Source organism: Triticum aestivum, chromosome 5D (genome assembly GCF_018294505.1).
Source record: "Triticum aestivum cultivar Chinese Spring chromosome 5D, IWGSC CS RefSeq v2.1, whole genome shotgun sequence".
NCBI lineage: Eukaryota > Viridiplantae > Streptophyta > Magnoliopsida > Poales > Poaceae > Triticum > Triticum aestivum.
The window spans coordinates 25,466,012-25,493,918 of NC_057808.1; positions in this window are offsets into that span (position 1 = coordinate 25,466,012).

Consider the following 27,907-nt stretch of genomic DNA (forward strand, 5'->3'; position numbering starts at 1 on the left):
CAACATATATTGTTATGCGGTTTGACCGATAAAGATCTTCGTAGAATATTTAGGAACCAATATGAGCATCCAGGTTCCGCTATTGGTTATTGACTGGAGACGTGTCTCGGTCATGTCTACATAGTTCTCGAACCTGTAGGGTCTGCACGCTTAACGTTTGGTGACGATCGATATTATGAGTTTATGTGTTTTGATGTACCGAAGATAGTTCGGAGTCCCGGATGTGATCACGAACATGGCAAGGAGTCTTGAAATGGTCGAGACATAAAGATTGATATATTGGACGACTATATTCGGACACCGGATGAGTTCCGGGGGTCACCGGATATTTATCAGAGTGCCGGGGGGTTATCGGAACCCCCGGGGGATCTAATGGGCCAACATGGGCCTTGTGGGAGAGAGAGGAGGGGGCCTAGGGCTAGCCCCCCCTTGGGAGTCCGAATTGGGCTAGGAGGGGGCGGCGCCCCCTCTTTCCTCCCTCCTTCTCTCTCCTTCCTTCCCCCTTCCTGCTTCCTAGCTGGACTAGGAAAGGGGAGTCCTACTCCACTAGGAGGAGGACTGCCCCCTCTCCTTGGCGCGCCCCAAGGCCGGCCGGCGTCCCCCCTTGCTCCTTTATATACGGGGGTAGGGGGCACCCTAGAACACACAAGTTGGTTGTTCCAAGCCGTGTGCGGTGCCCCCCTCCACCATATTCCACCTCGGTCATATCGTTGTAGTGCTTAGGCGAAGCCCTGCGCCGGTAGCTCCATCATCACCGTCATCACGCCGTCGTGCTGACGAAGCTCTCCCTCAAAGCTCTACTGGATCGTGAGTTCGTGGGACGTCACCGAGCCGAACGTGTGCAGATCGCGGAGGTGTCGTACGTTCGGTACTAGGATCGGTCGATCGTGAAGACGTATGACTACATCAACCGCGTTGTCATAACGCTTCCGCTTACGATCTACGAGGGTACGTGGACAACACTCTCCCCTCTCATTGCTGTGCATCACCATGATCTTGCGTGTGCGTAGGAATTTTTTTGAAATTACTACGTTCCCCAACACTCTTTTGCTTCACTTAAATTAATTTGAGAGAAAGAGATATTATGCTCATGATCTTCACTTATACCTTTTTGGAGTAGCTTGTCATTTACTCATGTGCTTCACTTATATCCTATGAGTAAATTGTTGTATAAATTGAAAATAATGAAGTTGAACTTATATCATGCCTAGTGGTAGCTTCACATTGGGGTTTAGAAAGTGAAATCTTTTGAAGCTTGACAATCACAATTTTGGTCATACAAGCAAATCACGAATAATTAGTGTAAGGAAGAGAACTTTCACATGCAAATACACTATCTTGGAAATCTTTTGTGATTGTGAGCCCCCATCAAAATATTATATGCCAAAATTGTTGACATTGGACAAGGAAGACAACATAATGATTTATGTTTGTACATATTCACACAGAAGTCATATTGTCATAGATCCTTCAACATGTGGTGCTTGCCCCCCATCTTTGCTAGCCAAAAATTCCGCACCAAGTAGAGATACTACTTGTGCACCAAAAAACCCTTAAACCCGAATCTTATTTTCAAGAGTCCACCATACCTACCTAAGGATTGAATAAGATTCTTCAAGTAAGTTCGCATCGGTGCAATAAGGCAATAAAAATTGCTTCTAAAAGTGTTAGATCATTTAGTGTAAGAGAAAAATGAGCATTGTGTGAACTTGTGATGGCACCAGAATAAAAGCGACAGACTGCATAATAAAGGTTGCTATCATAAGGGGCAATATACATGACGTTCTTTTGCACTAAGGGGTTGAGCATACAAACAAATAAGCGCATGGCAACCTCTGCTTCCCTCTGTGAAGGGCCTATCTTTTACTTTTCAATATTTACTTTTATGCAAAGAGTCAAAGTTTTTCTCTCTATTCCTTTTTATTTTTCTCTTTTGGCAAGCATCATGTGGTGAGGAAAGATCTAGGCACATATGTCCAGTTGAATATGGGTAGCATGAGTTATTATTGTTGACATCACCCTTGAGGTGAATACGTTGGGAGGCAAAACAATAAGCCCCTATCTTTCTATGTGTCCGGTTGAAACGTTTTGCTCATGTGTAGGCGGTGAGTGTTAGCAATCATTGAAGACTACATGATGGTTGAATATGTGGAGCTCTTACTTAAACTCTGTTGAATAAGTTGAACTGCAATTGCTTGGTGACTAAGAACATAGGTTGTTGAGTTTCAAGAGAGTTCATTGTTTGAACCTTAACATGTGAATTGGTTGCTACTATAACATGAGAAGTTTTACAAGAAAGAATTGCTGCTATGATGCTAGGAAAAGTGATTGAAATTATCATTGATAAAACTTATGCACTTTGCTAGCATTCACACTTCATAAATTATTCCTTTTATCATTTACCTACTCGAGGACGAGTAGGAATTAAGCTTGGGGATGCTGATACGTCTCCAACGTATCTATAATTTATGAAGTATTCATGCTGTTATTTTATCATTCTTGGATGTTTTACAATCATTTTATAGCAACTTTATATCATTTTTGGGACTAACCTATTGACCCAATGACCAGTGCCAGTTACTGTTTTTTGCTTGTTTTCTACATCACAGGAAATCAATATCAAACGGAGTCCAAACACCGCGAAACTTGCTGGAGATTTTTTATGGACCAGAACACCCAAGTTGGGCCAAAGCAGCACCTCGGGGGTGCCTCGAGGGGGGCACAACCCACCAGGGCGCGCCTGGGGGCCCAGGCGCACCCAGGTGGCTTGTGCCCACCTCGGTGGCCTCCCGCACCCCCTCTTTACCCTATAAATTCACAAATATTCCAAAACCCTTCGGGATTAACCTAGATCAGAAGTTCCGCCGCCGCAGGCCTCTATAGCCACCGAAAACCAATCTAGACCCTTTCCGGCACCCTGCCGGAGGGGGGAATCATCTTCGGTGGCCATCTTCATCATCCCGGCGGCCACCACGATGAGGAGGTAGTAGTCCACCCTCGGGGCTGAGGGTTTGTACCAGTAGCTATGTGTTTAATCTCTCTCTCTCTCTCTCTCTCTCTCTCTTGTGTTCTTGAGATGTCACGATCTTGATGTATCGCGGGCTTTCTTAATATAGTCGGATCATATGGTGTTTTCCCCTCTCTATCTTGTTGTGATGAATTGAGTTTTTCGCTTTGAGATTTTGTTGTTATCGGATTGAATACTTTTATGGATTTGAGAACATTTGATATATGTCTTGCAATTGAATACTCGTGGTGAGAATGGGGTATCGTATTGAAGTTCTTTGTGTAATCTATGCATAGGGGTTGATGCACGTTCTTGTCTTTGTTTCTCCGGTAGAAATCTTGGGGCACTCTTTGAAGTTCTTTGTGTTGGATTGAATATTACGAATCTGATTTGCTTTGGTGTTATTTTAGTATGAACTCTTGGTTAGATCGATCGGAAAGAATAGCTTGGTGTTATTTTAGTACGAACTCTAGGATAGATTGATCGGAAAGAATAGCTTTGAGGTGGTTTCGTACCCTACAAACAATTTATTCTTATGTTCTCCGCTAGATAGTAACTTTGGAGTGATTCTTCATCGCACTTTGAGGGATGGTTATATGATCCAATTATATTAGCATTGTTGAGAGATTGCACTGGCGAAAGTACGGACCCTAGGCCTCATTTTCAAGCATTGCAACACCATTTTTGTGCCCATTTACTATTTGCTACCTTGCTGTTTTTATTTATTCAGATTATAAAAATATATTTCTACCATCAATATTACACTTTTATCACCATCTCTTCGCCGAACTAGTGCACCTATACAATTTGCCATTGTATTGGGTGTGTTGGGGACACAAGAGATTTCTTGTATTTGGTTGCAGGGTCGTTTGAGAGAGACCATCTTCATCCTACACCTCTCACGGATTGATAAACCTTAGGTCATCCACTTGAGGGAAAATTGCTACTGTCCTACAAAACTCTGCGCTTGGAGGCCTAACACGTGTCTACAAGAATAAAGTTGCGTAGTAGACATCAGAGAGCCACTCACCATTTTCATTGTGGTCATCTCCTTGGTATGACTCAATAAAAAAGAAAAGAATTTCAGAGAAACAAACTGAAGTATTTTTGGAGTTTTTAGTTTTTCTTGAAAAAAAAATTAAAGAAAGGAGAAAAACAAAAATGAGAGAAACTATGTACATGGGAAAGCTCCTAACAAGCAAAAGAAGAACAAGGAAATCTTTTTGGTTTTTCTTTTAAATACTACAACTAACTAAACTAGAAAGAAAAACTGAAAAGAACAGAGAAATATTTTTGGGTTTTCTCCAACTTTTTCAAACACACAAGAAGAAAGCGAGAAAATGACTCTAGCATGGATAATACAATGAAAAAGTGTGAACACCGACAACTGGAATGAAGTGTGTGAACATGAATGTAATGTCGGTGGAAATATGTACTCCCCCAAGCTTAGGATTTTTGCCTAGCTCTGTGATCACCACCCGTGGCCTGCATAATAGTCAGAGTGGTAGCTCACTGAGGCTCTTGGTGCAACCGCCTCAGCCCGCCGAGCAGCTATGACCTCCGCGTTGTGCGCACGGGCCTCGCTCTCAGAGACATAATATCTTCCCTTGCTATGAAAATCAAAGAGAGCAGGTGCAGGCAAAAAGGTATCCACAGTGAAAACCGGGTTGTAAGGAATATTAATAGTAGTGTTCTCGCCATCAATAAATTGATGATCCGCCATAGCCTCAAGATCTAAGTAAACCTTGGGCAAACGATAATCATGCTGGTGAATCTGAATGTTAAAGTGACTCGCTAAACGAATGGCATAAATACAGCCATGAATTTTGCCCTTGGTCCTGTTAAGGTGCAAAACGGCGTGCAATAATAGCCCCTAGGCTAAAGGTGTCATCGCCGTATAGTGCGCGGTGTAAGACAGCGAAATTGGGGGCACTAAGTGCATCAACCTTCTCCCTAGCAAGTAAACACTTCACGATAAATAGAACAAAATAGTGCATAGAAGGAAAATGCAAGCTAGTGGTTGTGACACTTGATACCCCTATCTCATCTCCCGCTGACAACGGACGATAAAAGTCCTCAAACTCTGCAGGCCTAGGCTCTCTTATTTCCCCGTCAGAAGGGATCAAGCAAATGTCACAAAATTCAGTAAGTGGTATCTGATGGGTTTCAGCATATAAATTAAACTGCACCTCGGGAGGGTTATTCCTACTCAGAAAATGAAAACTTCACACAAAGGAATTTGTAAGGAGATGATATTGTTCACACTCAGCTGTGGTGAAAGTCGGTGAGACCAGCATTAGCAGCAAATTGTGCGAACTCTTGATGGATCCAGGCTCCATCCATGAAGGGGTTATGCGGCCATTTGCACGGCCGCACCTCCGCCATTCTCTGAGTGTGGAGATCATTGTCCGATGATTTCCCAGTGGCTCCCTTAGATCTCTTCTTGGAAGCAAACTTCCTAAAGAAACTCATCTTATTCTTATGAATAAAATTCTTAAAATTTTAGTCCACAAATTTTTTGTCAACCAAACTTCACAAGATTAATACCAACTACTCATAGAGATGCATAGAGGCTATGTTGAGCATTCAAAATAATTAGAACTCTAAGAATTCAACATGCAAGCTCATCTACAGCAGCACCAAGAGTAGCTAATTATTCAAAATATAATCCACTAAAGCAAAAACTAATTGGACCAACGGAGCAGTCACATACCAAGTAGCAATCCCCCGAAACAGTTTCGGAAATGGAGCTTCAAGCAAAGAGATCGAAATCCGCGGGTTTGAGAGCAAGAACACGAGAGAGAGAGAGAGAGCAACCCACCAGGGTGATTTTTCTGGAGGTAGGTGATGACATGGGCTAAGAGATAAGTGAGGGGGCCCATGTGGGGACCACAACCCACCAGGGCGCGCCTGGGGCTGCTGGCGCCCAGGTGGGTTGTGCCCACCTAGTGCACGCCCCTCTGATGTTATTTGCACTAAAAATTCAGAAAAAAATAAAAAAATCATATTAAATTTTCAGGGCATTCTGAGAACTTTTATTTTTGGGACATTTTTTTATTACGCGGGAAATTCAGAAAACAGACGAAACATGGCATTTTGTTTTATTTAACTAAGAAAAACAGAAAACAAAGGTTGGAAACAGAAGGTTGTGCTTACTAAATTCATCAATTTCATACCTTTCAAAAATGATCCATTAATAAGGTTGATCAAGTCTTATTAACAACCACTGTTGATTAGCATAAAACCGAAGAACTTTCGTAAAACACTTAGTTACCTCAACGGCGATATACATGTCCCCAACAAGGAGCATTTCATATTTCTTTTTGGCAGTAGGTAGAGGTACATGAAAACTTCCAATAGTGAGTGTCGGAGATTTTTCAATAATATTAATACCATTCACTTGGAATTGTTTCTTCGGAAAGTGCACCATATGCTCGTTACCATTGATATGAAAAGTGACCTTGCTTTTATTGCAATCAATAACAGCCCCCGCAGTATTCAAGAAGGGTCTACCAAGGATAATCGACATGTTGTCGTCCTCGGGCATCTCAAGTATAACAAAGTCAGTTAAGATAGTAACATTTGCAACAACAACGGGCACATCCTCACAAATACCGATAGGTATGGCAGTTGATTTGTCAGCCATTTGCAAAGATATTTCAGTAGGTGTGAGTTTATTCAAATCCAGTCTTTTATATAAAGAGAAGGGCATAACACTAACACCGGCTTCTAAATCACAGAAAGCAGTTTTGACATAATTTCTTTTGATGGAGCAAGGTATAGTTGGTATTCCCAGATCTCCAAGTTTTTTAGTTACTCCATCCTTAAAACAATAATTAGAAAGCATGGTGGAGATTTCAGCTTCAGGTATTTTTCTCTTATTAGTGATGATTTCTTTCATGTATTTTGCATAAAGGGCCATCTTTAAAATATCATTCAAGCGAGTGCGCAGAAAGACTGGCCTAAGCATTTCAGTAAAGCGTACAAATTCTTCTTCATCCTTTTTCTTAGTTGATTTAGGTGGAAAGGGCATGGGTTTTTGAACCCATGGTTCTCTTTCCCTTCCGTTTTTTCTAGCCACAAGTCTCTTTTATCATATCTTTTATTTTTGGGTTATGGGTTATCAAGATCAACAACTCGTTCTATTTCAACATCATTATCTGGTTGTTTATCATTGTCTAGTTGAGTGTCTTCATGAACATCATCATTACGTTTTTCATTATCACTAGGTGAATGTTCATTACCAGATTGAGTTTCAGCATCAGAAATAGAAACATCATTATTATCAGGAGGTTTTTCCATCTCTCGTTCACTAGAAGCATGCAAAGTCCTATCATTTTTCTTTTTCTTTTTAGAAGGACTAGGTGCATCAGTGTTAATTCTTTATTAATCTTGTTCAATTATTTTAGGATGACCTTCAGGATAAAGAGTTTCCTGAGTCATTTTACCTCCTCCAGTTGCTACTCTAACAGCAAAGTCATTTATATTATTATTCATTTCATCAAGCAATTCTCTTTGAGATTTAGCGACTTGCTCTAGTTGAGTTTGAACCATAGAGGCGTGTTTCCCTACACCTCTAAAATCATTGGAGATTCTAAATACAAGTCACTCAAGCGAACAATCATATCAAAATTGTATTTCAATTGTCTCATAACATTGGCATTGAAGTGATCTTGTTTTCTAATGTAGTTATCAAACTCATAAAGGCATTGACTAGGATGTTTATTATAAGGGATATCACTTTCATCAAATTTCATTAAAGAGTTGACCTCTACCACCTTGGGTGGTGGTGTGTCAAGTCCATGTATCTCTTCAATTGGAGGTAAAAATTTAACATCCTCTGCTTTAATACCTTTTTCCTTCATGGATTTCTTTGTTGCTTGCATATCTTCCGGACTGAGATATAAAATACCCCTCTTCTTTGGAGTGGGTTTAGGCGGTGGTTCAGGAAGAGTCCGATCATCATAATTTTTCAATATATTATTCAATAATCCCTCAGCTTGTTCAACAGTTCCTTCCATCAAAACACAACCAGCACAACTATCTAGGAAGTCCCTAGAAGCATCGGTTAGTCCATTATAGAAGATATCAAGTATTTCATTTTTCTTAAGAGGATGACCAGGCAAAGAATTAAGCAATTGGAGAAGCCTCCCCCAAGCTTGTGGGAGACTCTCTTCTTCAATTTGCACAAATTTAAATATTTCCTGTAAACTAGCTTGTTTCTTATGAGCAGGAAAATATTTTTCAGAGATGTAATAGATCAAATGCTGGGGACTACGCACACAACCAGGAGCAAGAGTATTATACCATATCTTAGCATCGCCCTTTAATGAGAATAGAAATATTTTAAGAATATAATAGTAGCGAATCTTCTCATCATGAGCAAATAGGGTGGCTATATCATTCAACTTAGTAAGGTGTGCCACTACAGTTTCAATTTCATAACCATGGAAAGGATTAGATTCAACCAAAGTAATCAACTCTAGGTCGGCAGAGAATTCATAATCCTTATCATCAACAAAGATAGGTGAAGTAGCAAACTTAGGATCATATTGCATTCTAGCATTCAAAGATTTCTCTTTCAGTTTGCATAATAATTTCTTAAGATCATCTCTATCATTGCAAGCAAAAAAGTCTCTAGCTGTCTCCTCATCCATAACATAACCTTCAGGTACCTTAGGCAATTCATATCTAGGAGAGCTTGGTCTAATAGTTGTTTCAAGATTTTCAGTTTCAATAATTTCATTCTCTCTAACTCTAGCAATTTGTTAATCAACAAATTCACCTAGTGGCACATCATCATCAAGAAAGGTACTAGCATCATCATGAGTAGCATTCATAGAAGTAGCATCATCAATAACTTGTGACATATCAGGATTAATAGCATGTAATGGTGTTGCAAGTTTACTCAAGATAGAAGGCGAATTAAGTGCAGAGCTAGATGGCAGTTCCTTACCTCCCCTTGTCTTAGAGGGAAAAACTCTTAGTCTTGGTATCCTTCAGGTTCTTCATAATGATAGATTGATAAGAATCCCAAGTGACTCAACAAATATAGCTATGCTCCCTGGCAACGGTGCCAGAAAAAGGTCTTGATAACCCACAAGTATAGGGGATCGCAACAGTTTTCGAGGGTAGAGTATTCAACCCAAATTTATAGATTCAACACCAGGGGAGCCAAAGAATATTTGCAAGTATTAGCAGCTGAGTTGTCAATTCAACCACACCTGGAGATTAATTATCTGCAGCGATATGATCAGTAGCACAGTAGTATGATAATTTTGATAGTAGTAATAACAGTAATAGTAATGGTAACAGTGATAGCAATGATTTTGTAGCAGTTGTGACAGTAGCAATAGCAATAGTAACTTAGCAAGAACAATATGTGAAAAACTCGTAGGCATTAGATCGGTGAATTCGTTGGATGATATTCATCATATAATAGTCGTAACCTACGGCGATACGAAACTAGCTCCGGTTCATAAATATAATGTAAGCATGTATTCCGCAAATAGTCATACGTGCTTATGGAAAGAACTTGCATGACATCTTTTGTCCTACCCTCCGTGGTAGCGGGTCCATAAGGAAACTAAGGGATATTAAGGCCTCCTTTTAATAGAGAACCGGAACAAAGCATTAGCACATAGTGAATACAAGAACTCCTCAAACTACGATCATCACTGGAAACTATCCCGAATACTGTCACTCCGGGGTTTACGGATCATAACACGTAATAGGTGACTATAACTTGCAAGATCGGATCTAGAACATAGATATAATGGTGATAACATAATGGTTCAGATCTGAAATCATGGCACCCGGGCCCAAAGTGACAAGCATTAAGAATGGCAAAGTCATAGCAACATCAATCTCAGAACATAATGGATACTAGGGATCAAACCCTAACAAAACTAACTCGATTACATGTTGAATCTCATCCAACTCCCTTACCGACCAGCGAGCCTATGAAGGAATTACTCACTCCCGGTGGGGAATCCAATGGAATTGGCGATGGAGAAGGGTTGGTGATGAAGAACATGAGGTGGCGGCGGCTCCGTCTCGTGAAACGTGATAACTCTTTCTCCCTGATTTTTTCTCTGAAAATAGGATTTTATAGCATCGGAGATAGGGTCGGGACCACCAGGTGGGCACAACCCACGTAGGCGCGCCAGGAGGGGGCGCGCCTTGGTGGGTTGTGCTCCCCCAGGGACCCCCCCTCCAGTGGTTCTTGGCTCCAGTATTTTTCTTTTATTCCATAAAAATTCTCCAAAAATTTCATTCCATTCCGAGAACTTTTAATTTTGCACAAAAACAACACCATGGTAGTTCTGCTGAAAATAGCGTCAGTCCGGGTTAGTTTCATTCAAATCATGCAAATTAGAGTCCAAAACAAGAGTAAAAGCGTTAGGACAAGTAGATACGACAAAGACGTATCACGGGGGCGGTCACCCCTTTTGCCTGGCCTATGGGCCAGCTTTGACTAGGTTCCTATCATCCACACTCTGACTATTATCGCCATAACAAAGCTCTGGACACAACGGGTCGGCATAAGGAATCTCAGGGCCATCTCGAATGCAAAACTCAGCATTGAGGCCGATGACAAATTCAGCCTTTTTGGATAAGAAAATATCTACAATCTGCCTGAACGCCTCCGCCTAGTTCTTGATCCAAACATCCACGATTGGGGTTGACGGCAATGACCTTGGGACCTCCATGTATGATTGCTTCTGTAGGGGAAGCCTCCCTTGTCTCCTCTGGAAAACATCATCGGGGCTGTCGAGAAGCCCTGTGGAAGCCGCACGGCGGGCGAGGGACTAGTCGACTCCCCGCCGTGCATTGCAGCAGGCCTTCGGATTATCATGCTTCTTGATGACGACGAAGGTAATGTGGAGGCCGAGGGAGCCGTCGACTTGCCACCGAACCACTACTAGGGAAAACCCTAGTAGTAGCGCGGGTTTCATGCCTACTAGTAGCGCGGGGCACCATGCTACTAGTAAGGCGCTACAGCTATTCCTTAGCAGTAGCGCGCATTACACACGCTACTGCTAATACATATAGCCGTAGCATGTGTTTTCTCCAGCGCTACTGCTAATATAACTAGTAGCAGCGTGTTCGCTGTCCAGCGCTACAGGTATTCTGTTTATTTTTTATTTTTAGTGTATTTATATGTCGTTATACAAATTTTGATACAGTACCAATTAAGAGGTTGTTATATCATTATGTCCATGATGAATTAATATATCATTGTGAGGAAGAAACATGGATTAGATTCATTTGGATGAATCAAAAGTTGAATTAGGACGACAATCCTACTAATTCAACTTTTGATCCATCCACATGAATTTAATCCGCGTTCCTTCGACCAATGATATAATAACTAATCATGATCATAATAACAAATCATCATGATAATCATGATCATCATCATCATCATATTAATATAAAAACTCTTGCATCATATCATCACCAACAACACTAGCTAATAATCATCATAGTCATTACCACTATTTAATCATCATAGTCATAGTGTAGCTATCTAATCACCACCAACACTAGCTAATAATAATCATCATAGTCGTTACCACCAACACTAGATATTTAATCATCATAGTCATAGTGTAGCACGTCATCATCTTCAAACTTATTCTAGCTAGCTAATCACTCCTGCTGCTCTCTCTCAGGTAAAATAGCATAGAACATGTGTAGCACTCCTGCTTCATCATGTTGGAGCATGCACATGAACCTGTCTCCTAATCGTGGGTTGCGTTTCTGTTTGCTGCCTCTTAGTACTTCTCTGCGATCATTCATAATTCTGCTCCAGTCTTGCACTATTAAGCATTCCTCGGTTCTAGAAATCCTGAATGCACTCATGTGCAATGTAGGATGTCTTGGTCATAAGCTAATCATTGACATGCGACCTTTAGTCTCGATCCACTGAGGCACAACTGTCATCGGGAGTCCCTGTTGAAGAACATTGTATAGTAACATACTTAGCAATGAAGTTTAGTTTAAAAAATAAGGTATGCAAAAGATGCACTGAGGACTAATAGTAAAAATCTTACCATCTTTCCTAAATAGATGTGACCGTAGTTCAATACGATCACTATTGGTCGCACGTTTTGAGTACTAAGATTTTTAAGTCCAGGAAAATAATTTGTCTTGACAGCATCAAGATCCTCAAGCCATGAAACATAATGACTTATCTCCTCGCAATTTAGTTCAGCCTCGGGACAGTGGACGGTCATGTCTACTGATACGTCTCCATCGTATCTACTTTTCCAAACACTTTTGCCCTTGTTTTGGACTCTAACTTGCATGATTTGAATGGAACTAACCCGGACTAACGCTGTTTTCAGCAAAATTGCCACGGTGTTATTTTTGTGCAGAAATAAAAGTTCTCGGAATGACCTGAAACTTCACGGAGAATATTTTTGGAATTTATAAAAAATACTAGCGAAAGAATCAAGACTAGGGGGCCCACACCCTGTCCACGAGGGTGGGGGCGCGCCTACCCCCTGGGCACGCCCCCTGTCTCGTGGGCCCCTGAGGCTCCACCAACCTCAACTCCAACTCTATATATTCACGTTGGGGGAGAAAAAAATTAGAGAGAAGGATTCTTCGCGTTTTACAATACGGAGCCGCTGTCAAGCCCTAATCTCTCTCGGGAGGGCTGATCTAGAGTCCGTTCAAGGCTCCGGTGAGGGGAATCCGTCACCGTCGTCATCATCAACCTTCCTCCATCACCAATTTCATGATGCTCACCGCCGTGCGTGAGTAATTCCATCGCAGGCTTGCTGGATGGTGATGGGTTGGATGAGATTTATCATGTAATCGAGTTAGGTTTGTTAGGGTTTGATCCCTAGTATCCATTATGTTCTGAGATTGATGTTGCTATGACTTTGCTGTGCTTAATGCTAGTCACTAGGGCCCGAGTGCCATGATTTCAGATCTGGACCTATTATGTTTTCATGAATATATGTGAGTTCTTGATCCTATCTTGCAAGTCAATAGTCACCTACTATGTGTTATGATCCGGTAACCCCGAAGTGACAATAATCGGGACCACTCCCGGTGATGACCGTAGTTTGAGGAGTTCATGTATTCACTAAGTGTTAATGCTTTCGTCCGGTACTCTATTAAAAGGAGGCCTTAATATCCCTGAGTTTCCAATAGGACCCCGCTGCCACGGGAGGGTAGGAAAAAATATGTCATGCAAGTTCTTTTCCATAAGCACGTATGACTATATTTGGAATACATGCCTACATTACATTGATGAACTGGAGCTAGTTCTGTGTCACCCTATGTTATAACTATTGCATGAAGAATCGCATCCGACATATTTATCCATCACTGATCCAATGCCTACGAGCTTTTCACATATTGATCTTTGCTTAGTTACTCTTCTGTTGCCACTGTTACAATTACTACAAAACTGCTACTGTTACTTTTACCACTGTTACTGTTACTTCCATACTACTTTGCTACTAAATACTTTGTTGCAGATATTAAGTCTTCCAGATGTGGTTGAATTGACAACTCAGTTGCTAATACTTGAGAATATTCTTTGGCTCCCCTTGTGTCGAATCAATAAACTTGGGTTGAATACTCTACCCTCGAAAACTGTTGCGATCCCCTATACTTGTGGGTTATCAAGACAATTTTCTGGCACCGTTGCCAGGGAGCATAGGTCTATTCTTTGAGTCACTTGGGACTTATATCTGCTGATCACTATGAGGAACTTGAAAGACGAGAAAACCAAAATTTATCCCTCAACTACGAGGAGAGGTAAGGAACTGCCATCTAGCTCTGCACTTGATTCTCCTTCTGTTTTGAGTAAACTTGCGACACCTAAACCTGCTTCTGCTATTAATTCTGATATGTCACATGTTATTGATGATGCCACTTCTGCTGTGCATGATATTTCTGATGAAACTACTTCTATGCTTGATAAAACTGTGCCACTAGGTGAATTTCTTGATGAACAACTTGCTAGGGCTAGAGAGAAGAAATTATTGAAATTGATAATATTGATGAAAGTGATGATGAAGATTCTCCCCCTAGATATGAATTGCCTGTTGTGCCTGAGGGTTATGTTATGGATGAAGAAACTGCTAGAGACTTTCTTGCTTGCAATGATAGATATTATCTTAAGAAATTATTAGCTAAGCTGAAAGAAAAATCTTTGAATGCTAGAATGAAATATGACCCTGCTTTTGCTACTTCACCTATCTGTATTTCCAATAAGGATTATCATTTCTCTATCGATCCTGAGATAATTACCTTGGTCGAACCTGATCCTTTTTATGGCTATGAATCTGAAACTGTTGTGGCACATCTTACTAAATTAAATGATATAGCCATCCTATTCACTAATGATGAGAAAACTTGCTACTACTATATATTATTTCTGTTCTCATTAAAGGGTGATGCTAAGACATGATTTAATTCTCTTGATCCTGGTTGTGTGCGTAGTCCCCAGGATATGATTTATTACTTCTCTGCTAAATATTTCCCCGCTCATAAAAAACAAGCTGCCTTAAGGGAAATATATAATTTCGTGCAAATTGAAGAAGAGAGTCTCCCACAAGCTTGGGGGAGGCTTCTCCAATTACTTAATGCTTTGCCTGATCATCCTCTAAAGAAAAATGAAATACTTGATATCTTTTATAGTGGACTAACCGATGCTTCTAGAGACCACCTGGATAGTTGTGCTGGTTGTGTTTTCAGGGAAAGAACAGTTGATCAAGCTGAATTGCTATTGAATAATATGTTGAGTAATGAAAATAATTGGACACTTCCTGAACCAACTCCTAAGCCAACTCCGATGAAAAGGGGTATTCTATTTCTCAGTCCTGAAGATATGCAAGAGGCAAAGAAATCTATGAAAGAAAAAGGTATTAAAGCTGAAGATGTTAAGAATTTACCACCTATTGAAGAAATACATGGTCTTGATAACCCGACACAGGTAGTAAAGGTAAATTCTCTCTATAGATTTGATGAAGGTGGTATTCCTCATTATAAGTCTACTAGCCAATGCTTGGATGAGTTCTATAATTTTATTGTTAAACAAGAAAACTTCAATGCTTATGTTGGTAGACAATTGAAACGCAATGCTTATATGATTGAACACTTGAGTGATTATATGTCTAGAGTTAAAGGTGAACTCAAACTTATTAGTAAACATGCTTCTATGGGTACCACTCAAGTAGAACAAGTGCTTAAAGCTCAAAATGATTTGCTCAATGAATTAAATAATAAAAATTGATAATGCTATTAGAGTTGTGACTAGAGGGGGTAGAATGACTCAGGAACCTTTGTATCCTAAGGGCCACCCTAAGAGAATTGAGCAAGATTCTCAGAGAACTAATGTTGATACACCTAGTCCCTCTAAAAATAAGAAAAAGAAAAATGATAGGACTTTGCATGCTTCTAGTGAACCTGTTGTTGACACACCTGAGAATCCCAATGATATTTCTATTTCTGATGCTGAAACACAATCTGGTGATGAACATGAACCTAGTGATAATGTTAATGATGATGTTCATGTTGATGCTCAACCTAGCAATAACAATGATGTAGAGATTGAACCTGTTGTTGATCTTGATAACCCACAATCAAAGAATCAACATTATGATAAGAGAGACTTTGTTGCTAGGAAACACGGTAAAGAAAGAGAACCATGGGTTCAGAAACCCATGCCATTTCCTCATAAACCATCCAAGAAAAAGGATGATGAGGATTTTGAGTGCTTGCTGAAATGATTAGACCTATGTTTTTGCGTGTGCGTTTGACTGATATGCTTAAGATGAACCCTTATGCTAAATACATGAAGGAAATTGTTACAAATAAAAGAAAGATACCGGAAGCTCAAATTTCCACCATGCTTGCTAATTATACTTTTAAGGGTGGAATACCTAAGAAACTAGGAGATCTAGGAGTACCAACTATACCATGCTCCATTAAAAGAAACCATGTTAAAACTGCTTTCTGTGATCTTGGAGCCGATGTCAGTGTTATGCCTATCTCTTTATATCGTAGACTTGATTTGAATAAGTTGACACCTACTGAAATATCTTTGCAAATGGCCGATAAATCAACTGCTATACCTGTCGGTATTTGTGAGGATGTGCCTGCTGTGGTTGCAAACATTACTATCTTAACAGACTTTGTTATTCTTGATATTCCCGAGGATGATAGTATGTCTATTATTCTTGGTAGACCCTTTTTGAATACTACAGGGGGTGTTATTGATTGCAACAAAGGCAATGTCACTTTTCATGTTAATGGTAATGAGCATACGGTACACTTTCCGAGGAAACAACCTCAAGTCCACAGTATCAATTCTATTGGAAAAATTCCAACTATTACTATTGGAGGTTTTGAATTTCCTCTTCCTACTGTCAAGAAGAAATATGATATCCTTATTATTGGGGACGTGCATATCCCCGTTGAGGTAACCTAGTGCTATTCGAAAATTCTCCGGTTTCATGCAATGCGGAATGAGTTTGTTAACAAGACTTGATCAACCTTGTTAGTGGATTCCTTTTGATGAGCATGAGATGGATGAAGTTAGAAAGCACAACTTTCTGTACCCTGTTTTTACTTTCTGTTATTTAGATTAAATAAAGCAAAAATAGTATTTTCTGTCACTTTTCTGATTTATCCATGCAATAAAAAACACCCCGAAAATAAAAGTTCTCCAAATGCCCTGAAATTGAAATATGATTTTTTCTAGAATATTTAAGAATATCTGGCACTGAGAACACATCAGGGGGAGCCACCACCTGGCCACGAGGGTCCAGGGCGCGCCCCCCTGCCTCATGGGCCCCACATGGCCCCCTCCACTTATTCCAACACCCGCACACTTCGTCTTCCTCCAGAAAAAATCACCACACAGCTCAAACTCATGTTCTAGCTCGTTTTGCTACGATTTTAGATCTCCTTGCTCAAAGCTCCATTCACAAAACTGCTTTGGGGGATTGTTCTTCGGTATTTGACTCCTCCAATGGTCCAATTAGTTTTTGTTCTAGTGCTTTATTCATTGCAAATTTTTGCTGCTTAGGTGACCCTGTTCTTGAGGTTGCATGTCAAATTTATTTGGTCCCAAGTAGTTCTAATGCATGATATAGTCTCTAGGCACTTGTGGGCGTAATTGCTATCAATTTTGTTGAGTTTGGTTCACTTTTATTTTGAGTCACTAAAAATTTCAGAAATTTTCAGAGAAAGAAAATGATGAAGAGATTGTTCAGAGGATCTTCGAGTCGAAGCTGGGATGATAAGCAAAGTGGGGAGGATAAGAAGCCCAAATATAATCTCCCTCGCACTGCGGAGGTTCGGCCGTGTGAATGGCCTTGTGATGATTTCTTGAAGGCAGCTGGGATTCATGATGATTTTATTATTTGGCTGAGAATGCAGGCCTCACCGACTTCCTCCGCGACCAGCGCGAACAGTATCTCCTCCTCACTAATATTTTCGTGCAAAATTTTCATTTCCATGCTAGGAGATCGCCACCTTCGGTGGATTTTTATTTATATGATGAGCTTAAGGAGATGTCACTTTATGATTTTTGTCGGGTATGCAAGATACCTTTTGAGGGCAGCATAGAGGAACCACACCGTAATGACGTAGAGGGATTTATTACAATGAGGAAAGTCTGTGATGCAAGAATCACTAGCATACATTTTCCTGTTCTACGTTACTTTGCAATATTTGCTAGTAGATGTTTAATTGGTCGCGGGAATAGTGGGGGCCTCAGTGCCCCTGACCTCGCCATTTTGCGCCATGCTTTACTCCGTGATAGAACCTTCAGTTTAGGCGCTATGGTTGCTAAGCGGTTGAGTCTGAACCGTACAAAGGGCCCCATCTTTGGTGGCATCTTTGCTTCGCGCCTTGCTGCACACTTTAATATACCTATTAGGCATTATGAGAAAGAAGAGAAGTTGCTGCCCCCTGTCTTTCTAGATTATAAGAGTATGGTAGCATGATTTTATTATGAAAAAAAGAAGAAACTGCTTAAGTATAATTTGATTTTTGATAAAAATTATTGTGAGTTTATTACCTTGCCTGCGCCCTCTTTGTTTAACATATTTTCAGGCACATGCCTCATTTTGCCGGAAGCCATTCATGCATATTTGAGCGTGATACCTGCTCCAGAGGCTGAGCAGAGCTACCACTTGACCCTTATCGGCAGTCTGTTTATCAGTGGGATCTGGAGGAGATCGCCAACCAATAGCACCCCGAGGATCCTCCTCAGTACACTACAAAAAAATACACTTCCATGATGATACGTGTTTGTCACAGTAGGTCGCGTTTTTTGTCATGCATGTACATCCATGACAAATTTATGACAGAATCAAGATAGTCATACCTGTGCTGTCGTAGAAGTGTTCCATGACATTACCAAAATTATCATCACGGAAGTGTCCACTTCCATGACGATAAATCGCGCGTCACAGAAGTGCTTTCGTCAAGGGTGACCGACACGTGGCATCCACCGTAACGGAACGCCGTTAAGCTATCGGGTCGGGTTTTGGATCCGATAACCCGTTAACAGCCCCGACCAATGGGGATTTTCCACGTGTAAAATCATCATTGGCTGGAGGAAACACGTGTCGGCTCATCGTTGGGACAGATGTCATCCACTCATTGGACAGAAGGCGCCTATGATACGTCGACACGTGGCACGGCCCAACAGAGGCCCATTCCTGTGAAAAGGCCGGCCCGTTTGACTTGGTCAAAAGGTGGCGGGCCGGCCCATGGAAAGCCTGTTAACGGCCTGTTCGCATATAGCCCATTTACAGCCCGCTAACCCAAGGCCCGTTACGCCCTATCCGAATTAGGCCCAGTAGCGTCATCTGGGCCATCCAATATGATTCCAGCCCGTTTTCACTTCTGGCCCATGTATGGCCCATGACGTCTTTCGGCCCATATGAGGCCCTATGTAACTCTTGGCCTATTAACGGCCCGTGGTGAAACTGGCCCGTAATGAACAGTGTATCACTTTACACCCATTAACGGCCCGTGGTGAAACTGGCCCGTAATGAACAGTGTATCACTTTATACCCATTAACGGCCCGTTATTCCGTTGGGCCGTTTCCAGCCCATGTTATCTTTCGGCCTTCTCAGAGCCCATTTATTCTTGGGCTCATTTCCAGCATTCGTTTACTTACGGCCCGTTACTGTCATTTTCTGCTTGTGGGCCAAATTCAGCCCGTGGTTACAGTCGGCCCGTTTGTGGTCCGTTAATACGTTGGGCCGTTTTCATAGCGTCATCAAATACGGCCTATTAACGATGGCCCGTTATGGTCGGCCCATGAACGGACGATTCCAACTCTAGCCCGTTTACGGCCATAATGCGGCCTGTTATTGGCCCATGTTTGGCCAATCGATCATACTGCCCGTATAAGGCCCATTGATGATACGGCCCGTAGAAGGCCCATTGTTTCTACGGCCCGTAGAAGGCCCACTGTTTCTACGGCCCGTAGAAGGCCCACTGTTTCTACGGCCCGTAGGAGGCCCAGTGTCACTACAGTAAATATTAGCCCATGGTTATTGTGGCCTAGTTTTAAAAAATAGGTTATTGCAGCCACTAGCAAACCGCGGAAAAAGAACTGCAATGACTACAAGCAAACAAATAAACAAGACAACAAGGAAATAAATAAGCAAGCAACTTACGCTAGGCTATCACGGCTATCACACATATTACATCCACTGGGCATCAAAGTTCGCCACCAGTGCAAATAAACGCGCCGACAAAAGAATATACAAAACTGAGAGCACTTCAGAAGGCACTAGGCCTGGCCACGTCGGGCCCCCCAAACAGCTGAAGAAGCTGAGTAGACCTCAGTTGTGTCAACGATAGATGCATCAACACTAGATTTAAGGCATGATGGTGCGCACGGCAGTCCTCTGACATCTTCATTGCATCTTTGACTTCAAGTCGGAGCTGAGCTGAAGCAAGCCTTTCCGCTTTAAGTTGAGACTGAAGAAGTCGAACTGATTGAGGCAGCGACTGCACAGAGGTTGTCTCACACCTGCTGGTGAGTAGCTTCAACTCACTGTCTTCATCAAGACAGGACCTTGGGGTCATCTCGCTGTCCTCAAGATGGTTTGGCTCACTATCTTCCCTAAAGTTCTGCCTGGCGTAAGAGATACGAGTCTGAAAGAGAAACAAGGAGACACGTAACAGGTTTCACAATTATATAAGCAAATAAATGGATCTGTTCTGCATAAGGAACATGTTTTTACAACTACAATTTGAAACTGGTAGTTGTTGCAAACATCCAATCAGATGTAAACAGCAAAGCAAACAGCAGTGGAGGAAATGATGCCTATCCAAATCTATACTAGAACAAAGTTTGAAGGCTTGAGAAGGATGAACTTACATTACATGTTAACACGGGCTGGACAAAGCCCTTCTCCATGTTGATGGAAGGATAATTCAATAAATTCCCCAAAGAAAATTCTTTATAAGCGTTGCCATTATTCTACATTTTGCAAAGAGTAAATATAGATCAAATAATATTGGAAGAAACAGAGGATAATGAAGCTCAGGTGCAGACTGATGATACATAATCAAATAGCAATTAATTAAGTACAGCGTTACAAGGCAAAAGGGAGAGAGGTACTGACAAGAGCAATGCAGAGCCCATTATTGTTTTGAGATCGTATGATCCTTTGAGCAAGGAGATTCATCTGAAATTAGTTTTCATACAAGAGAGAAGGTAAGGCACAAGCAGAAATTTAGGAGTTCAAATTTTGAATTGATATCATAGACAGTACCTGACGCTGGGCTCCCAGCAGTTCTAATAGGGGTTTGGCCACTGGAGTAGGGGTAAAGTGTGGTACAGTTGGGCCTGTGTTTTCTGTGGCTGCTGATCTATCTGATTTAACAGGTATCACTACCTTTTCCAAATACCTAGTTTGTACTCCTTGAGGATCTGCACTCACCCTCTTCCTTTTGGACATCTATTACGAAAGAACAACATTTGACTGGAAAAACATAGTGTGACGACACATGGAATAGGTACAGAAAATGGATAGGTATGGCATATACTCATATATGATGCTTAAACTAAGCAGATGGTGTAACAAAGTAGAAGTAATGCAAGAGGTCAGATGCAAAATATGTGCGACCAATACAACTTTGCAAAGTTAGAGCAAGCACCTTGATGGGTGAATAAGATAGGCCATCCTCCACCATGCCAAGTTTGTTAGCCAGTGGATCGTTCCGCAATATTCCTCTCGTGCGCCCATTCTCATATTCATTTTGATAATGTTCAATATCTGACATGCATGAAAACATAAAAACAAGTGAGATTTTCTTTGTAATGCAGAAGTGATTCTAATCCAATACTGCCTCCCTGTAAACCCCTTTGTGCTATCTCTGCAATTCTTTTAAAAGATGCCATGCATGCTGTAATTTGTTGTGTGCATTAATATAATGTGGCCTACTACTCAAAATATGAGAGCTCCAGAAGTGATGACACTTCGCAGATGATAGCTTCAACATATAGTAAAGAAGAACAAGTCGACCTGACCTGACAGATTCAAAATATACTAAGGGAGAACAACTCGACCTGACCAGTCGACCGCAAGAGAAGAGTATCATCTTAAAGAAGAGCAGAAGAGCAAGCAGATTGAAGATATTACAAGTCTTTCAATACAATGTCGGTTGGCCACCCATGATGAACCAGAGCGCACAGAGAAATACTATTCTTTCCGGTCTCTCCATATGTGGCTCACATGCATTTCGAAACTAAAGTAGGAACATTTAGCTAACCAATTAAACATCTCTCAGTTTTACTAATATCAGCAATAATATCAGATATGAATTTGTACAACTAAGCTTGTTTAGCTCGATGGGTGGAGCAGTGCTATTACGACACGAACCACGTAGGCTGATTGTGGTCATCATAAAATGGGGAAAACATAAGCATGATGAGTACAGTGTTGACCGTGGCAGTGGGATGGCAGATCTGAAGCTGCAAACCGCGCAAAGGGTAGTTAGCAACCGATGTTTGCTTTGAAATAACAACTAAGATTTGGTATGGACAAGAAAGTACGGTCAACAAGTGACAAAGAAATGCAATTATGCTGTCTCTCTATATGTCGCGACATGCATTTGGAAACTCAAGTGGGACCTTTAGCTAACCAATTAAATGTGTCGGTTAACTAATATCAGTATCATATCACAATCATATTTGAACAACTAAGCTTTCGAATTCTGAGTGTTGTGTTGTTTAGCTTGAAGGGTGGAGTAATGCTAGTACGACAGAAAGCACCTACGCAGATCATAGTAGAGTAGATAAAAGGGGAAAACCCTAAGCATCAAGAGAAAAATCAGGAAAGTGGAACTAGCTGGACCAGTGGGTGGCGCACATGCTTTTCGAAACGAATATAGGAACATTAGGTGACCAATTAAACGTTCTCTGTTTTAGTGATATGAGCATCATATCAGATTCGTATTTCAACACGTAAGCTTTGGGTTGAGGTCTTGAGGAGCAGTGCTAGCACGACACGAAGCACCTACGATGATGGTAGTGAATATAAAGGGGGGAAACCATAAGCTTTACGAGTATAGTGCCCGTGCCATGGCGGATCTGAAGGTGCAAACCGGACAAAGCTACTTCGCAACCAATGTTTGCTTTCAACTAGCCACTACGATTTGGTACAGACAAGAAAAGTACAGTAAACAAATTACGATCTATTTTCCGGGTGAGATCAATAACTTAAGCACATATGGAAGAGTACCACCTCTCTTGCGACACCGTGTAGGCCTATGCTGATACGTTGAGGGTGCTGTGGGTGCGATGGATGTCGGCGGCGGGGAAGAAGACTTTAGACGGCAGACGGCCGGGTCGGGGGATATATCCTGTTGCCGTGGACGAGGCGGTCGTAGGAGCGGCAACGGCAAGGTGGACGACGGTGCCGATGAAGCGAGAGGAGGCGATGAAAGGATCCTGGTCCAGCGCTGTGGATGAGAGACGTCCATCTCTTGAAGTGGACGACGGGGTAGGGGTAGCGGCTCCGGCAAGGTGGAGGATGGGGTGGCGGACGGAGGAGGCTGGCCGCAGTGCGGAGGTTGTCGTGCCGCCGACAGTGTATGAATGGGGAAATGGAGGGGAGGGGGGATCTCAAACTTTGGGACGCGCTTCTCTGAAATGGGTGAAAGTTACGAACTTATCCCCCGTTTAAAATTTCGGACATCGCGTCGGTTGGGGATAGAACGGTAATCTCGCATCTCCCAAATATTTGCCAGTAACTATTTCGGGCGAGGAGAGGGTGTTTTGCCGCCCACGGTTGGCGCCCATGGTGTATGAACGGGGCTGACAGGTAGGGCGGTTGTGTCACGTCTGATGGAAGTTACACATCTGCCGCTATTTAAAATATTAGCCTACATCGATTTCGGACGAGGAGAGTATGTTTTGCCGCCCACCGTGTATGAATGGGGAAATGGAGGAAGAGACACATGTCTTTCGGACGAGCTTGAATCAAATGTGTTTTGCCGCGCACGTTTGGCGCCCACCGTGTGTGAATGGGCTCAGAGGCCGTCGTGTCATGTCTGATTGAAGTTACTAGTCTACCCCTATCGACAGCAGTGTAAATCCGGTCGATAAGGATGTCAAGTGCCAGGGGTAGACAGTAATTTCCATCTCGCAGACACTTGCTTTGGGCAGCCCACAAATTATAGTGGGTGTTTAGCCGCTTCATTCAAAACTTGGGAGAATTAGCATTCACGATTGCCCTAGGACCTGGCAAACTAAATTCAAATCCAATTTGTATTCGATTACGAATATCCACAGATAATTATACGTTTTGTTATTTATTTCTTCAAAACCACAACAAAGATTTATTCCACCTTTATATATGATTATGATTTAGAAATGTCGTGATCTTCGAATTCAGTAGGTTGGATACACTCTGAGTCAAATAGTTATTTCATCCAATACAATATGCTCACACGAAAAACAGTTCACCTTATGTCAATCATACAAGTACTGAGGATTACCTCGCCTAAAAAATTCGGATCATTACAACACATGGACAACATAGGGGGTCTTGCAACATAATCCATTCAGAGACATGACACAACATGCAAGTACAATAATCTAATGACAATTTCAACTGGTATCTAAAGAAGAACCGGGATTACCTTGGGCTTCAGATAGCAGAAACAGCAGGACCTCCTCCGTCTTCAAATGCAACATTCTTACTTCCTCCAATTCTTGGGTTGCTTGCATAATGCGTGCCGCTAATTCCGTAATTTCCAGCCTCAAGATAAAGATTACCTCATTCATGGCAGCCACACCATCTCTTTCTGCCTCTAGTAGAGCCTCAAGCACTATAATATCTGTGCTCAGACTGCTCTCCGGCGGAGTTGCCTCTGAACTGCTTCCATCTGGTAACATGGATGGCGCACTGCTTCCACAAATAGATTCTGGGGTTGTACATTGTGTCCTAGTGTGAACGGCATCCTGAAAGGTTTCCGCTGGACATCAGTAAGAGACAGTTATCGTATGATCCAGGCAGTAAGCTTACATGGTAAACGACGGACGAATTATTGTCGAGCATGGAAAACTATCTTTAAATGGTTTGAAGAAGCATCATCCGAAAAGAAATTAAAATGGTAAGATGAAACTAGGGATGTAAGTGGCAAATAAACGACATCCGCCAGTCCCATCTAGTTAGTTTTTGCTACCTCCCTAGTTCATTTTCCCCAAAAAACAAAAACTCTTTTGAACTATCATACCACTAGTGGACTTTAATCGGGATTAAACGGGACCCAGTTGACATCCCTAGTTGAAAGGGAGTGTACAACCGCTATATTTAAGTTGCCAAGGCATCTAAGCAGTTGAAATAATCTGAGAAATCACTTAACAGTGTGGCCTCATATATACTACGAAGACAATCTTGTGATGAAGTTGAGAGGAAAAGTTAAGGACTCAAATGAAATAGGCATGCATTTCTTTACGATAGTACAGCAGGCACTGCTGACATATTGGCCAACTCAGGTATAGCTTAACAACAAATAAGCATTCGAATCAAGCAATACAGCAAAGCAGACAACTGAACTATTTGTAATTCGGTAGGATTACACGTTGAGGGCACAAGCCAAGAAAGCAGCCCACTCGCATTACATTCCACATGTACTAAAACACACTGGCTTACCATATGTTGCTGTGAAGCCTAGCTGCTGTTGCAATGTTCTTTGAAGATATCGTGAGCATCCCGTGGTTGCAAATCTAGTTGTTGTAGTTTATTCTGCACCATCTATTTAGGTAAAACTAATTTTAATCACATGCACTGGTCTGAATTGATCATCAATGGTTCATCTAAACTAATGAAAGAAGGGTGTGTGCATACACGACAATATATCTGCTTCCCTCTATTTTTATGCTTGTTCGAGGTGCCAGCCCCAAAAGAACAAATATTTTGCTTGATGGGGTTGGCAGCTCCATAATTAATAGAAGCATCAAATTAGTCATGCAACTTGGGAAGATCAAGAACACACAAACAAGTAATGAACAGATGCTCGGAGCAGTGATGTAATAGCTAGCATCAGAAAATGTAGGGTAAAACGAACAAAAAGCAGCGGAACCACATGCTAGTTTGCTGATGTGTAATTAAGCATAGAGAACATTAAGCAGTCTGATGGAACCAACAGGTGGCATCAGAACAAAACTAAAGCATATTAACTATATGTGCACTGGTATGTAATTTAGCACATGTAACATGTTCACTGCCAGAAGTATGGCCCTACAGGTGCAAGCAGAATAACGCGTCTCATGAAAAACTAAATGATGCCCTGAAGAAATTCAAAGGTGCGGTGCTTATGCTAGGAAAGTGAACGTAGGCGCCGGCCGTTGGATAATAGTACCTGATTCTCGGCGGCGTATGGGTATCGTTGTCATACTTGATAGCTAAGGATCGTCGATGGTGCTCGTGTTGCGGTTGAGTTTGGGCCGGCTGTCGTCGTCGCTGAAGCGGCTCCGGTGCTACGGTTGCGGCGCCTGTCGACATACAAGAAAGCTCATCTGTGGTAAGTAAACAGTTGCACGATAAAGAGAAAAACCGAAGGAGTACAAATCGAAATAACCTGATGAGGCTGCGGCGTCGGTAAAGCAGGGCCGATGGAGTTGAATATGTCATCCATGGAGCGGGTCCGGTGCAGTGGACGAAGGCTTCGGCGGGCGCGTTGTGTGGTGCTTTCTGTGAGGCGGATCTGTTGCGGCGGACGAGGGCTTGTATGAAGGGCCAGCAAAGGGGCGGACGAGGGAGTCAGTGAAGGGCATACGCTGTGGTGGACGAGGGCGCCGGTTAAGCAGATCCGGTGCGGTGGACCATGATGGGGGTCAAGGAGATCTGGAGCGGTGGACAAGCCAGTCGCTGAAGCGGCTCCGGTGAAGTGGTGAGTTGGCAGTTGGGGGTTCCAAGGTGCGGAAGGTAGATCCAGCGGGGTGTGAGGTCCACCACTGCGGCGGAGGACTAGATTCGGCGGCTTGCTGTGGTTGGGGTCGAGGAGGGGAAGGGGAGGGGCTCTGGGGAAGAATGTTGGGGGAAAAGAGGGGAAAACAATGGAGTTACCAAAGCAGCCCTTTTCCATTCATGTGGCAGGGGTAAAACACGAATATCGCAGGGCTAAACTTTCGGGCGCGTGATATTTCGATGTGAGCGGGAAGTTTGAAAGCTTTTGGCGCCTAAAATTATAAGTATTCTGCTCTCGTGCGGCCGACTATGATATCATGGCCGACAATTTGTTTGTTTTGCACGCAAAAAAATGTGCAAGTTTTGAAAATCAATGTCTCCAACTCGGAACTTAGATTGTCCATTCAATTCAAATATGGATCATTGAGCTACTACAAGCAAATACCATCATACGGTCCAATTCAAATGAAATTCCAAATGTGTTTATCCTAAATATGATGACAAAAGCAAAAATGTGTATGTGTATGAATAAAGTGGATGATTATAAAGTTTGAACATGCCCGTATGTGTATATCTCTAGGTTTGATATATGAATTTGAAATCACGAAATCCCGGCTTAAAAAATGTACCTCCGTTTAAATGAATTACAGAAGCTAATGATGGAGTCGAATTCCAAAATTCCAATCTTAGGTTTGTAATTCTGGTACATCAAGGTATATCACGCATGTTCAAAAGTATCGTTATCTCATAGTACAAACTGTGAAACAAATTGATCAACCATGAGTGCACAATATCTCAATTACGCTAAAGTCCCTCAAATATAGACACCTCACTCTTTATCTGAAGTCAACCCCCCCCCACCACCACACACACACACACATAGAGAAGTCGTTCTCTCCCCCAAACACCAACACACGAGCACATTAACACCCCTCTCTCTTGTAAAGTCCGGACCCCAACATAGGTCTCTATCACTTTGTCTCTCGGAGTCTCGGGCATGCACACATCTCTTCCCTCACTATCTAGGTCTCCCGCTATCTCTCTTACCCAAGCACATGCACTATGTAGAGTGTATATTTCCCATACACACAAAACGTCGCCCCCGAACGTCTATCTCCCTAGTTATGTGGTTCTCGCGCACTCACCTCACACACCACCCCCACTGCAAACAAGCACACTTTGTCTCCTTGTGCACCACTCTCCTCTTTCTATCTCTCCCACATGCGGACCTGCCCCAGCTCCTTCCCTGTATACATATATGTCGTGACTCTTTGCATAGCTCCCTAATGTATAATCGTTCTTGATTTCGCACATTGTTCTCTACACCATCTATTCTAGATCTCTCATGAAGTCCCTATCACACACACGATGACTGTGTCTCCATTCATAGGCCAATTTTGGACAACATCAACATTGTCTCCCTATCTATACGCCATTTATGGACACAAAACGACCCCTCTCTTCCTCTCTCTCTCT